Raw genomic sequence first — 12112 nt, forward strand, 5'->3', positions numbered from 1 at the left:
CAAAATACGCCCCAAAATTTAAAAAAAAATGCCCTATAAATCTTATATATATATATATATATATACAGTCCCTGGCAAATTAATTGACGTACTATAAGATTCTATGTAAAATGTTAATTATCAGGTAATACTATACAGCTCCATTTTTTTTGACGCGAACAGAAACTTCAGAACTTTAACTGAAACTTTACTGAAACAGATTTCATTAGTTAACGTTCGTGTATCAGTTAGTTAATTTAGGCAATATATTATATAAATTCAACGATTAAATAAATTAAACGATATATTATACAAATATAGAATATTTGTTATATCAGGTATTATATTAGTATGTTATAATAATTAGACAAATTATTAGACGCAGTTGAGTGTTTTAATAATTGCATGTTTGCACGAGTTTATATGCGACACTTTTATATTTAAACATTCATTTAATAGGTTTTTATTCGGAAGATTTTTTATACACTTCGTAATTATATTTACTTTTAACGTATTGCAATACAATGTTAACCAATTGATACACGAACATAAGCAAGAGCAAACCAGTTTCAGCCCCTTAAAAATAATAAAGCAGTATATTATCACCTGATAATCAAGATTTTGCTTAGAAACTGATAACACAAATGCGTGATTTAAAATTGTTGACATTTTTTTTCTTTATTAAAAGAAAAAAACAAGAAAACATTGCCTTTGGAAGCTGCCGCGGACCACAGGTTATGCACCCCTAATTTTAATAATTATTTATAGAAAGTCAAAACTAAATTTGCCATTTTTCTTAAATGAATTTGTATAATTTCTTTTATTTTCTTCGGTAATCATGCAGGTGTGATGATTTCAGTTCAAGTTCCTCAATAATGCAATTTAACGCGATTAATATTGATCAGAAAAACACGGAGACTGCTGAATTTCAATAATCTTCGTGTTTTTCTGATCGATTAAATACTAATTTGATTTCTCATCACCTCTAATGAGTATACTTTTGTTTCACTATATTTATAAAAAGAATTCAAAATTATTATGTATAAAAAGCTGTCGTTGCAGAACATCCCGAATATTTTATGAAAATTTAACCGAGTTCATATCATAATTATAGAGTATAATCCTTTTCCAGAATTTCCCTATCGCCTTTATCGGTTAAGCATGCTGATAAGAGTTTGAATTAAATTTCTCTATCATACCTTCATCATCAGCGTAAAAATTTTAGCCTTAAAACATTGCTTACAACAATTTTAAGAGTAAAACTTCTTCCTTTTTTTTAACCTACATCAAGTCACGCAGTGAACTGATCGTAAAGATACGGTTCCCAGTAGAACGCCGAAGTCAAGCATCACTGGCTGTGTTCACTAAGCGGGTGGGTGACCAACTTGATCAGCCTGCATAGGGACCGAGGGTAAGCGGTATCGGTCCTCGTTGAACTGTTCTACCGTAAAGTGCTCTACTTCGCGTAGATCATCGGGCTACCAAATCAGTGGAGCCATCTCCTCTGCGGAGGATCAAAATAGCGATGGTACGTCTTCGGATCATCCCCAGGCATGTTTCCCATACCGTCGCCAATAGCCCATTGTGCAGCTCTAGTGCGACGTAAATAAAGTATCTACCTACCTACCTTAACCTACAACAAAACGAAACGCAAACTCAACACTTCTATGTGAAGAAATTCGTTTTGTTAACCAGCAGTTTTGTAATTATAAATCAACTAGCTAAAATACGGTTAACTAGTTAAACACTACTTTTTAAAATCTTCCTGCTTTTGCTACTATTTTTAAATACAAGCGTCATATTTAGCGATTCTTTTTTCATTACAAAATTTTTCTTCACATGCATCCCTTCATGCATAAAACTAGCTGGGTTCACACAGCTTTTAAACCACTTTTTAATTTGATAATCATACATAACAATAACAGCTATAAAATCTGTTATATGCTGATTGTTGATAACATTTGTTTTATCGAATTGAAGAGAAATTTTATTTCTAATTCTTCAATTTCTTATTTTCAATTCAATTTTTTTTTTATTTCGAATTATTATTTTTGAGCAGTGATGGCTCAGGAGATAGAGCTTTCGCATTCCAATGTAGTAAACCGGGTTCGAATCCCAGCGATGGCTGGTCAATACGAATCCACATCCGGCTTGCATCGAAAACAGCGCTGGCGTGAAACATCCTCAGTGGCAGACGGATCATGGGTTAGAGTCCTCTTTCCATCGGGCTAATCGTGGGAGGTTTTCATGGTCTTCCTCTCCATGTAAAGCAAATGTGGGTTAGTTTCATCAAAACGTCCTTCACGAAGGCGAATTTCTCCCAATACTTGATCCAGGAGAGCCCTTGTCTTCCGGATTAGGTTCAAAATTACGAAGTTATGAAGTTGAACATTAGTAGTCGTAAAGCCCCCGGATGCCCCCTTACGGGGGCGGGACGGGCTTAAGCTTGTTATTAGTAGTCGTAAACCCAAAATTGGGTTGGCGGCTCAACGCCAGTTATAAAATAAAATAAGATCAATGATTTGGTCAGCTGTCAGCACCGGTTTTAAAAAGAAATAAAAAATTAAACATAATATAAGAATAAAAAAGTAGTAGCAAACCGAAAAAAATTGGGTCGGGGATTCTCAGGGACTATCCTGACCGATTTAGCTCAAATTTTGTATTTTGCCTTAAAAAATTACATTTCTTTAAATAATGCAAAAAATTATATACCTTACAGTTGAAAACTTTTTTGACCATTCTTAAATTAAATAATAAAAATTAATAAATACTTACTAAAAGTTATTTTTTGAATAACTTATCTCTGGAACGAATTTTTGAATCGTGTGTAAAACTTATCCAATTCGCTTAAAAAAATCTCGTGATACAGTGAAATACGCAAATAGTAATATTAGCATTAAGAGGACCAAACCTTTAAGCGCTCTTCTGACCAAATTATTGCGACCATATTTTCCTGATTGCGGCTATCCCCTATATTTTGGGAGTNAAATTAAATATAATATAAGAATAAAAAAGTAGTAGCAAACCGAAAAAAATTGGGTCGGCTGTACAATGACGGTTATGAAATAAAATTATTGGTAAATTATTCATGTTATTATCATATTCGTATTATTTAATATTATTAATAAAGAATCTAAATTTATTTTGCAAAATTTGAGCAAAATTGATCGAATAGTTTCTGAGGAATTGAATTTCATAAAAGTCACATACCTAAAATTCGATTTCTCAGGGACTATCCTAACCGATTTAGCTCAAATTTTGTATTTTGCCTTAAAAAAATTACATTTTTTTAAATGATGCAAAAAATTATATACCTTACAGTTGAAAACTTTTTCGATCATTCTTAAATTAAATAATAAAAATTAACAAATACTTACTAAAAGTTATTTTTTGAATAACTTATCTCTGGAACGAATTTTTGAATCGTGTGTAAAACTTATCCAATTCGCTTAAAAAAATCTCGTGATACAGTGAAATACGCAAATAGTAATATTAGCATTAAGAGGACCAAACCTTAAAGCGCTCTTCTGACCAAATTATTGCGACCATATTTTCCTGATTGCGGCTATCCCCTATATTTTGGGAGTCAAATATCCAAATTCGACGAAAATAAAGTATGTTTATTCGGAGAAAGAATGTTTTTGGGTCTGATTTCGTAACTTAAAATATCGTCTGCACTTATTAATTAGCATATTTGAAGTCACTCTCTCGAGCCATTAAGATTGAGTCCCAGAACGTGAAAATTCGATCATTAGATCAAAAGTTATTCAGAGTAATTCATTTTATTTATTTGAGCACTGTACAGCTGAGTTCTTTATTTAGATGGTTACTGCACCTAATGAATATTATTAAATAAATTATTTCATTGCATTTACCGATTTTTAAATAATTTCTTTGAATTGAACGCTTTTCTAACGAATAACTCATTCAAATATCACGATCTAAAAAATCATTTTAATAACATCGATTTAGATCTGAAATATATATTGCATAATATTTCAGCCAAAACAATGAAAGTAACAGCTAGTTATTAAGTACAATTCAAATATTAATTTAAAGAATAATTGCCAAATTGTATTTTCTGTATTGCATAATTATGGAAAGACGAGAATGAAATATTTTTATAATCCATTTTGGGGGGACAATTAACAATTTTTTTTATTTTTATGAATCCACATTTGGTTCATAGTTATTTCAAATTATTTTTGACCAATAATTTCAGGTGTGGTACAAAGCCGTGAATCGAACCTTTTATTAATTAAAACAAAAAATTAAAACAAAGTATAACAACATTATTCAATACCATCTTTATTTCTAAATTTGTTAGAAGTAAGAATCAACTTATTCATTTATAATGTAACTTTATTGCCTAAGTTACTTTTGCATTTATTAAGACACTGATTTTTTTTGGATATTTTTTGACGGTTGAACAAATGCCGACCATTAAATAAAAACAAAACTTGATATTTTTAATGATAGAAAATCTTTCAGCCGAAATCTAATATCTAAGATACGACTGCAAATTTCCATATCATTCGAAAAAAATCCTTTTTTGTTTTTTAATCAGAGATGCGTTTTTTAAACATTTTCATTTTGCCCAAACTCGAACCTGTCCTTTTCGAAAAACACTTTTTTAATGCCTGTTTGGCTTATAGAGTATACTATATTGAATAACTCTTTTTTTATTTATTCGTTTGTTTTCTCAGGAAATCAATTTTCGGCTATAGTCAAAGAGTGGTATTGAAATTTAATCGAAAACCGCCCGACACCAAAATTTTTGGTTCTTTTAATTAAATAAAGGTTTTTTTTTTCAACTTGGTGTTATTTACCCTGCAATTTGTAGAGAAAGGTTACTATCATTGTGCCTTTATTTTTCGTTGATCTATTATTTCGTCTTTTTTCATTGGGCCCCCTTTGTAGTCATTGAAGGTCAGCGTTTGCTATTGTCTATTGCACGTGAAACTTATTACATAAAATCTATGGTCTTACATCGTCAAGTGATGCAAACGGCACTTTTTGCTGTCCGTCTTTTCATGTATAAAATTTATCAGTTGTTTTATATTACCTCCTGAAGTTATGATTCAAGTAGATTACTAGACCACCATATATTTAACAATTTTAATTTTTTTATCGTCACACTTTTATTCAAAGTCACATTTTTACACAGCAATAAATAAACGAAAATAGCATACAATTATGCAGAATTGAGCAATTTTGTGGCAAGTTCTGCTCTAAAAAGGTGAAAGAAGATGTTGATTTTTTAAAAAAACTACTTTTTTTTTAAAAAAAAGTAAAGAAAAAAACCATCTTCATGACAAAATAAAAAATACTTTTTTTTCTATAAAAATGAGTGAAATTAAAATGTTTATCAAAATATTCTGGAATATTTTACTCATGACAGAAAATTTCTCCTCTACAAATAACCAGTTTTGATTCCGTAGCGATATATAATTTAATTAAATGTTACCAACAAATGTAATCTTTTTTATAATCTTGTTATCCAATATCGAATAAAGAATGTCCATTCAATTCGGCAAATTGTGTTGGAACGGTGTATTCACAAAATTTTTTTAGTTAGAATCCAAAGAAAAAAATTTTTGAATAATATAACGTCTGATTTTGCATTGTTCGATAAAATTAAGATTTTTGTTTAAAAAATGTGTTATTAGTTTTACTTTGCAAAAAAGAACATTTTCAGAAAATATGACATCCTTACATTTATTCAAACCAGATTCCAAAACAAACCGCGCATTCGGGATGTACGTACTTTTTGAACGGCCCCTAAAATTACCGTACTGTATGGTAATGTGATCTTTCTGATAAATAAAAACCATAATTATGTTTAATAAAGCCAAAGCATGCGTTTTTTAAATGATTCATTTGGTAACTTTCCGTTCATATGGTAACAGTTTACCGCAAATTCTCGTTTTCCAAATTTTAGTTCCTATTATCATACATTTAAAATACAAATCTGAAAAAAACCGACATAATGGTTTTTGTGCCATGCTGTAAAGTACACTGGTGGACAAAATTAAGAGATGGAATGCATTTTCACACATTCATTCGCACATGCAAGATACCCGCACACCGCTCCATGTGTTTGACAATGGTTCCGTGAATTCCCAGAGATACAGGCCCTATGCGCGTCTTTTCAGGGGCGCTGTTGGCCCTGAGTTCATTTTTATGGACGATAATGCGCGACCACATGGGGCTCTCATGGTTGATGAGTATCTGGAAAGCGTGGATATTCAACGAATGGATTGGCCAGCCAAATCCCCTGACCTGAATCCTATTGAGCATGCTTGGGATGCTCTTGGGAGAACTATTGCGATGCACCAACCTCCCCCCCAGAACCATTCTGGAGTTAAAAATTGCTCTGGTGGAAGAAAGGGAGGGTCTTCCACAAGTTCTCCTTAACTCCCTTATTAGCAGCATGCATTCTTGTTGTGCATGCTGTCTGTCTGTCAGGGGTGACCATACACCATACTAGAGGCAACACACACTGTACAAGCCTCACTTTTATTGTCATCTTTTATCCTTAAGTTCAGACTACATTGGATTTATTGGCAATAGGTCTTGCCAGTGAATGGCACTTTCATTTTTGTTTTGCATACTTTATTATCATGGAATAAGCTATATCCATACCAAATTTCATTTATTTATATTCAATATTTTTTTAGATATTTGGGAAAATACCTTCCATCTCTTAATTTTGTCCACCAGTGTATTATGATTAAATTACCAAATTTTTGTCACCTATTTTAAAACCATTCATTTTATCAAAATGATTACCTAATCGCCTTGGTAGAAAATTACACTATTTTGATGCTCCCATAGAGACAGAAACACAATAAATTTAACCATATCCTGGTAGTTTTAACCATACTCTGTGTATAAATTGTTTCGTAACTCCGTTAGGTGGTAAAAAATTCACGTTATTTCTCACGGATATAAAATTTGACTTTTTTTTAAGGTAATAAATAATATGTTTTACCGACGACTTATACCTAAAACTAACTATATATCTAAAAAAGCTTACAATTTTATAATATAAAATACTCCTTTTTAATAATCTTCTATCCTTTAATATAATCAGGATGAACTGAATTTTTAATACTTTTTGTTTTGCTTCAAAATACATATTTTAAGCTATTGTGTATCATTTGCTTAAAATTTGGATTGGTGAAAAAGTAAGTAATTTTGTTCGTTGAAAAAAATCAGATTTGTGTGGGGTTTTTTTTAGAAAAATACTTCACATAGTTCAGGAAGCAGTTAAACGTAATTTCTATAATAACAAAATGAACATAAATAATAAACAGGAAATTTTACTTTTGCTTAGATAGTGACTGCTGAATTTTCTTAACGTTAAGCATTAATACGCAGGCTAAATTTAATAACGATACATAAATTTTAAGTCATAATATAAATTTTGATTAATAAATTTTTGATAAGCTAAGGTCATGTGATGAAAAAATCTACAATCTAATGCATACATATATTTTATTTCAAAAAGATAAAGGAAAGAATCACGATTCTTGAAGTACGGAAAATTACTTAAAATAAGCCCTTTGAAAGACACTTTTTTTTAATTCTTTTCTCATCAGAAATTTTATAAACTTTTTTTAAATTGAAAAAAGCATTGATGCTAAAATAATAATATAATTTAATATGATAATTCAATAATAACAAACGTTTAACTTCATAAAAGTAACTCATTTGAAAGAATAGCTTCCTTTTTAGATTTTTTTCTTTAGATTTGTAATATATACAGTACAGAATGTTAATTTTACCGATGACTGAATTTTAGACGCATACACCAAAAATGTACAGTAACAGAAAAAATTTATTTTGTTCTTCTTCAATGTATTACTTAGTTAGGAGGTCTAATTATTGCGGGCAAGACGGCATCCCATAAAAAAAAAAAATTCTTTTTTTTTTAATTTTAGTCACTTAAAGTAACAGTAAAGCACTCTTTAGTTAATTATTTGGAAAATTACCTATATGCTACACTGTAAGAAATGGTTTCTCAAAATTGGTTGAAATTTTATTAAAATAACTCCGAAACAAATATAGTTGAAACCCATGGACTTATAGTATTGACATGATCAAAATAGTCTCAAAAACGGCACATCTTGATAAAATTACTCGTCATCCTCAAACTTGATTAAATTATAACAAACAAATATTCAAATTATTCAGATCGGTAATCAAAATTTTTCTATACAGTGAAAAAATGTGTAATCAAAATGTACCAGAATATATTAATCGAGTTTCTGACTTACACAGAAAAGCAAGGTAATTTTTACCGAAGCATGTTGGTAAAATTAAACGGTGTGGTAAAATTTGCTTGGAATAAAAACTATTTATTTGGTTAAATTTATTTTTTCGTTTTATATTTTTTACTAAATGCTTGGAAACAAGATCTATAATTTTGAAAACCAAAATTTCCTGTTAACCGTTATCATATGAACTGAAAAATTACCAAATGAATGTTATAAATACTGCATATTTTTATTTTATTTACCAGAATTACGATTTTTTTTTATCAGAAATATCATTTTCATAGTGTACTGTAATCTTGCCAGAACTTTTTTTTCCCGTGTAAATGAAGACAGATTTGAGCTGTCCCTATACTTAATAATGAGTGCATGATTTTTTCAAATTCGACTATATTTGTTTTGGAGCTAATTTGACACATTTTTGCTCAATTTTGCACAATTGGAATTAAATGCCCATCTGCAAGCTAAAGTAGGCAATGATTCTAATTTTTCAGAGAAATATTTCTTTGAATTAAATAAGGATACACTGCAAAAAAATTTGGATCAAATTACGGCAAATGGTAGCGGCACTCGAAGTACCGGTACTTTTTACCGTAAAATCCATTTTTATCAGATCATGTTACGGAATGAAAGATCTGATATGCAATAATTTTACAGTAATAATCGCTGAATGTCTCTAATTAAATAAATATTACTGTTAAAATTACGGTAAAAATGGATTTTATTGTAAAATGGATTTTATGGATGATGCACTAAACTCTATTGTGTTCCTTTACAAAATTTTTCACTGTTAGGAACAAGAAAAAAAATTTGAGTCAGGAGAGGATTTCCAAAAACCTTTAAAACTAAACAAGAAGTAATAAGATTTGATGATGTTCGAAGACAAAATTAAATTGCATTTCTAAAATAAACTGTTTACAGTGCATTATGGTAAGAAACATATTAAATAGGCATGATATTTTCAGTAAATAACCGCGCTATTCTTGAATAACCTCTGAATGTGGCTTAAAGAAATATATTTTCTTGTAAAAATGAGAGGTTCACACGTTAATACTTCTTTCCTAAGAAAAAAAAGGCTTTTTTAGATATGAAATGCTTATTATGATTAGCGATTTTTGTCTTTTTGTTAATAACTGTAATATTCAAACCAACTTATAAGTTTAAGTTTCAAGATAGTAAGATAAACATTTTTTTCTCTGAATGTAAACCAAATAAAAATATGAATCAAAACAAATACAGGCAGTAAAATATAAGTGTTAATCACGACCTTGCACATTAAAATCAGATCAAATCTGATTTCTAAGCATCAGTATATAAAATCCATCTACTTTAAGATGACAATTGCTACAGCTATGATAATGTTAGGTATGATTATTTCAACCGTGTTTCCGAGGTTAAATGCTAGTTAATTGCTTTGTGCCTTCAAACAACCAAAAGGAAGCAGGAAATAACGTTTCTCTATCTAAATTTATAATGACCTTGAGAAGTAAGAAATATGATTACATTTTGGTATCAGCGGAGTTGTTATGGGCTATGAACACAGGAATGAATTTAATCCTTTAAAAGAGCAACAGACTCAGTAATGAATAAAAAAAAATATTTATTTTTCTTTCGAAATTCAAATTCCATGCGATAAGCAAATCTTAGAGTTATCATCGCTTTCGTTTTAATAAAAATAATATTGATGACTAACGGCACAAATAAGGAACAAATGTAATATTGAAATTAAGAGAGAGTTTCAACGCTTCCTATTATTACAAGCTTAACTCGATTTTATTATCTGATTAATGTCAATGAATGATCAAGTAGATGTTGTGCAAATGCTAATTTTGGCATGAGGTGAAGTAATTTATTTTTTTACTTTCAAATGCTTCATTTGACAAATCGATTAAATCCACTTTTTGGATTTTTTTTATGTTAATTAGTTAATTTAAAGATACTTTATCCACTCCTAATTATATGCATTCAAATCAAATTTCTCAGGCAATAAGTATTAACATCACTACCTGAAAAATTGTTTAAGCCATTAAAAAATAAATAATTTATTTCAGAAGAGCGCTGGTGTTAGAAATTAAGAGAATTTGCAGACTTGGTCGATTAGCTCTAGAACAACTGAACCGATATTAATGAAATTTGATATGTACATACTTTGATACAATATAAAACAAATAACTATTCAACAATTGTAATACACACGCAAGATCGTGCGTACTCGTTGGAGTCGGAAGGTATGAAATTGCCACTGGACAATTCAGGACAATTGCCACAAGAAATGATAAACTGCCTAATTTCAAGTATAAAATCTCGCTGCAAGGCCTGTATATCTGTAAGAGGGGACCATACCATCACCTCCTACATCAAAAAGCCTCCACACGGTCTTCTATAAGTAGTCCGCGCAGACTATTTAAAAAATGAACCAGGTGTGCGCATGAACCCAAAATCTTTTATAAAAGTAATTGAGAGAAATTTATCATATATATTTGAGAATTGAATCTGTAGTGGTTGACAAGTGAATAAGGCAAACCAATAATATTCATAAATAAAACAAATTTTTAGTCATATATTTGCTACCACTTTCTTATTTTAACTAGATTTTGTATTAAATGACTCGTTCGGAAAGTGGATATCCTTCATAGTGGTCTGATTAGACTACCTATAAGAAACCGTGTGGAGGCTTTCAGTTATAGGAGGCGTTGACCATACCCCCTATTAACCCTTTTTTTTTCTTTTCTTTTCTTTCCTACAACCGCTGTTTTATATGTACGTGCATATCAAGTTTCATTAAAATCGGTTCAAGTGTTCTAGAGATAATTGATCAAGTCTGCAAATTCTCTTAATTTCTAGTTAATTTATTTGTAGTAATTATTTACATTCAAAATGCAGTTAATTCATTTGAAAAATGAAGCATTAATTATTCAGCACGAGTTAGATGAGTGACTTTTTCTTGTCCAAAACGAAGACATATTACATCAGCTGAATAAAACGAGCCCTTTCATAGCATAAATTGATAGAACTCCATAAAGGAAAAGGTGATAAAATAATTCCCTACGGTTTTAAAAATTTCTTTTATTACAAAATAATATAAATTTTTATTGAAAAATTTTTGCCGTTTGGAGATTTTAATTTTTATTACTTAGGAAATTCATTATAAATATAAAATGCTATGACTGAACCAAGAGCACTTAAATTTAAGATATTTCAAAAAATGGAGTTGATTGATTTGTGCAATGAATGACTTAAATAAACATCCAAAAAAATTAATAACTGCAAAATTTTATTTATATTCAGTTACAAGATAAATGTTTTTTTTTTCTAAATGTTTTAAAATGTATGATGTTAAATGTTTTTTTTTCTTCTTTCTTTTCACAGATCTCATATCATTCAACTCTGGTCCAATCTATCATTAGTGGAGGAATTCGGGAATAATGTTATTTATATTTAAATCTCAAAAATAAAATATTATTTAATTCATGGTACAGTTATTTATTCATTTCTTTATTGTCAAACCACGCACATTTTTCAGTTCTAGTTATTACATTTCCACATTCACATACTACATATATATATTTTATATAATAAAAAATTCTGTTACAGCAAATTTTTATTGATGTTCCTGATTTTTAAGAGTTGCATTTTTATAATCTAATTATAACTAACTTTTCTAAAAAAAAACTAGTATTTAACTTTTTTTAAACAATATTTTTAATTTATTTTTCCTTTTTTTTTACAAAAAAAGTTAGATGCATGGTAAATACGAGAAAATGAGAATGTTAATAATCAGGTTATTTAGAAGATAATAAAAGAATGATTATAACAGCAGAAACACTTCTATCAATGTTTTATCCCTCAAAACA

The 12112-nt window shown here is 29.6% G+C and overlaps 1 protein-coding gene across 2 annotated transcripts in view; it reads left to right on the forward strand.

Annotated features, from left to right (window-relative positions):
* LOC107447768 (CRISP/Allergen/PR-1) overlaps window positions 1–11736 on the forward strand; it is a 157340-nt gene extending 145604 nt beyond the window's left edge. For both annotated transcript variants that reach the window (XM_016062772.4, XM_016062770.3), the window contains exon 10: window positions 11628–11736. The gene's annotated coding sequence lies outside the window, so the exon portion shown is untranslated. The remainder of the gene's footprint in view (window positions 1–11627) is intronic.
* Window positions 11737–12112: the final 376 nt, after the last annotated feature.

Source organism: Parasteatoda tepidariorum, chromosome X2, assembly GCF_043381705.1.
Source record: "Parasteatoda tepidariorum isolate YZ-2023 chromosome X2, CAS_Ptep_4.0, whole genome shotgun sequence".
NCBI classification, from domain to species: Eukaryota; Metazoa; Arthropoda; class Arachnida; order Araneae; family Theridiidae; genus Parasteatoda; species Parasteatoda tepidariorum.